The following is a 3,563-nucleotide window of genomic DNA, read 5'->3' as shown; positions in this document are numbered from 1 at the left end:
GACCCCCCCCCCAAAAAAAAAGAAAACCAGAAGTGGTGATGGGGCTCAAACTCATAGAGTCCTAGCCTTGAGCAAAAGAACTCAGGGACAGCACCCCACCCAAGTTCAAGCCCCACACCTACCAAAAAAAAAAAAGTATAAACATAAAAATTAAATGAGAATAAAAATAAAAAAGTGTTAGTATTGTGGCTCATACTTGTAATCTCAGCACTCAGCAGACTGAGAACTGTCAAGGCCAGCCTGAGTAGCTAGGATTACAGGAGCGTAACACAAGCACCCAGTGACAACTTTCTTAAATAGCAAGGGAGCAGCCTTGACCTAGCAAACTGCTTTAAAAATAATAACAATGGACCCTGGTGGCTCACACCTGTAATCTTAGCTACTCAGGAGGCTGATAATCTGAGGATGGAAGTTCCAAGCCAAAAAGCCAGAAGTAGAGCTGTGGCTCAAGTGGAAGAGCACTGGTCTTAAGCAAAAAAAGTTCAGGGACAGCATTCAGTCCAAGTTCAAGCCCCAGGACAAGCACAAACAAACAAAAAAACAGCCAAGTGCCAGTGGCTCACACCTGTAATCCTAGTTACTTGGGAGGCTGAGATGTGACCATCACAGTTTGAAACCAGACCAGTAAGGAAAGTCCATGAGATTCTTATCTCCAATAAACTACACAAACAAACAAACAAAACACATAGAAGTAGTGGCTCAAGTGTAGAGTGCCCAGGTCTTGAGTTCAAGCCCCAAGACCAGCACCAAAAAAAAAAAAGGGCAAACAAAATAAAACAAATTTAGCTGGGGCGCCAGTGGCTCACGCCTGTAATCCTAGCTACTCAGGAGGTTGAGATCTAAGGATTGCAGTTCAAAGCCAGCACTGGCAGGAAAGTCCGTGAAACTTATCTCCAATAAACCACTCAGAAAACTGGAAATGGCGCAGTGGCTCAAGTGGTAGAGTGCTCACCTTGAGCTGAAGAGCTAGGGACAGCGCCCAGGCCCAGAGTTCAAGACCCACAACCGACAAAAAAAAAAATGGAACAGAAAAAAACCTTAAAAGATAGCTATACTTAGCAAAACTATACAGAGTGGGTCTTTACTCAAATATTTCTAAAAGATTTAGATTACTTCCCAAATGGTTATTGTAAGGTCCACCCTGGGAAGGTAGAACAGACTCCTCCCTCCTCTTGGCTAAGTTTCTGCCTAGTATTTGCATCACCTAGGTAACTGGCACACTTGGAGGTAGTAACCTCCCCACTTCCCTGAGGTAACACCCTATTCTGCTGTGGTCACATCTCCAGACCCTAGCCTTGATAAATACTGGCTGTGTGGTTCCACCCTTTTCCCCCCGCACTGCCTGAGTTTCCAACTAAACCAGAGGCAGCGTGCAGACTCAGCTGCCTAATAATTTTTCTTAAAAAAAAAAAAAAAGAAGACTTTACTCCATCTTTTAAAATGTTTACTGCTTCACACATTATAAGATTTAAATTTCAACTTGGGGCTTATCATCCAAATGGTCTCTAATGTTCAAATGTTATTAAGTATCAACTTCAAGGTTCTGAAAGTAAATGTTTATTACCCCAAGATGTAAAAACAACAAGACTTTCAACTGCAAATTAGGGTAACTTGCAATCCAGGTTAGTACAAGACATAAATTGCAACAGGACAAGAGCAAAAGGTCTGGTATTATACAGAAGTATCAAATCTCAAGTGTCCATTACAAACTTTAGTTCTCCAAAAAGAATCCAAAGACAACACTGGAGAAATTTTGACAATACTGCCTTCCCTTTCTGTTTTTGCAACAGAGAGGGACTGAGCCCCTAGATGCTCATGCATTTGTTTTGTTTTGCTTTGTTTTTTGTTTCTCAGTACCAGGCTTCAACTAAGGGCTTCATACTCCTGTGTAGCTCAGGCTGGTGCTCTACCACTTGAGCCACACCTCTAACTCTGGCATTTTGCTAGTTAATTGGAGAGAGAGTCTCACAGACTATTCTGTCCGGCTGGCTTCAAACCAGAATCTAGGGTTTAGAGGCCTGGGTTGGAGACATAGCTCAGAATCCTCCAGGCCTTCTGAGTAGGATTACAGTAGGTAGGATTACAGGCATGAACTGGTGGCCTGTGACACTCTTGCTGGGGAATGTAACTCAATGGTAGAACACATGCCTCACATACTTAAGGCTCAATATCATGCACCAAAAAGAATGATTCTAATTGAGCAAAACTCTTTTTTTTTTTTTTTTGGTCAGTTGTGGGGGCTGAACTCTGGGCCTGTGCACTGTCCCTCAGCTCTTCAAGGCTAGTGCTTTACCACTTGAGCCACAGCACCACTTCCGGCTTTTTTTCTGCTTATGTGGTAGAACTGAACCCAGGGCCTCATGCATGCGAGGCAATTACTCTACTTGAGCCAACTTCCCAGCCCCCAAGCAAAACTATTTTTGTTAAAAAAGCAAAGTATAGATACTCTCAAGATTATTGTATAATTCTATTTTACCATAATGACAATTCTACAACTCCTCTACAACTCCAATAGGACAAAAACTTTGTGTGTATGTGTGTGATAAGTACACCAATCCAGAAAATGTAACACAGAAGCTTTCACAAATTCCTCCTCACTCATGTCATCAATCCACTACAAAGTTCTTCTCAGGTAACAACTTAATTATACCACAGCTAAGCTACTCACTTATCGCTCACAGTGAAGACTGAACTACAGAGGACCTCATCCCTGAGCCTATAACCTTAAAAGATAAAGAATGCTTCTCTAACACTTTTCAATGTTATAAAACCAATTTAAGAGGATTTGAGAATGTTTTAAATGTCTATTCATTTCAGGGCAACTACAAAGGATTTTAGTAAATTTTACTTTTCTAGTACTTTCCTCATTACCAAATGTTATCAATATAAATCCAAAGGTACAAAATCTAGCTTTGTATGTCTATTGCACTTGGACTTTCACAGCTCAAACATCAAAATATTTGGTTTCTGTCCTTGTCCAAGACACCCAGTTTAAACTCTCAAGTGCTTGGCTAGAGATGTAGCTCAGTAGTTTAGTACCTAGCTTCCCTTCACTGACACAGTTTGAAAACCAGCCTGGGAAAGTCAGTGAGACTCCTATCTCCAATAAACCACAAAAGAGCCAGAAGTGGGCTGGGAAGGTGGCTCAGTGGTAGAGCGCTTGCCTTGCATGCCTGAGGCCCTGGGTTCAATTCCCCAGCACCACATAAGCAAAATGAAAAGAGCTGGAAGTGGCGCTGTGGCTCAAGAGGTAGAGCTCTAGCCTTGAGCTGAAGAGCTGAGGGACAGCGCCCAGGCCCAGAGTTCAGGCCCCACGACCAGACCAAAAAAAAAGAGAGAGAGCCAGAAGTAGAGCAGCTCAAGGAGTGGGTAGGGTGCTAACCTTGAGCAAAAAAAGCTCAGGACAGTGCCCAGGCCCTGAGTTCAAGCTCTAGAACACACACAGCAATAAATGATCATTTGATCATTCACATTACTTTTGGAACGAACTAAGCTATTGGTTTAAATCTGAAAAACGTCATGCATATGCACGTATGGTGTGCGTGTACACTTACACAACACAC

The 3,563-nt window shown here is 42.4% G+C and overlaps 1 protein-coding gene across 5 annotated transcripts in view; it reads right to left on the bottom strand.

The window, feature by feature from the left end:
- Wapal (wings apart-like homolog (Drosophila)) overlaps positions 1–3,563 on the bottom strand; it is a 67,576-nt gene that overhangs the window by 46,998 nt on the left and 17,015 nt on the right. The window lies entirely within an intron of this gene.

Source organism: Dipodomys ordii, unplaced genomic scaffold (genome assembly GCF_000151885.1).
Source record: "Dipodomys ordii isolate 6190 unplaced genomic scaffold, Dord_2.0 Scaffold148, whole genome shotgun sequence".
Classification (NCBI taxonomy): Eukaryota; Metazoa; Chordata; class Mammalia; order Rodentia; family Heteromyidae; genus Dipodomys; species Dipodomys ordii.
This window is presented reverse-complemented; position numbering and strand designations above follow the sequence as displayed.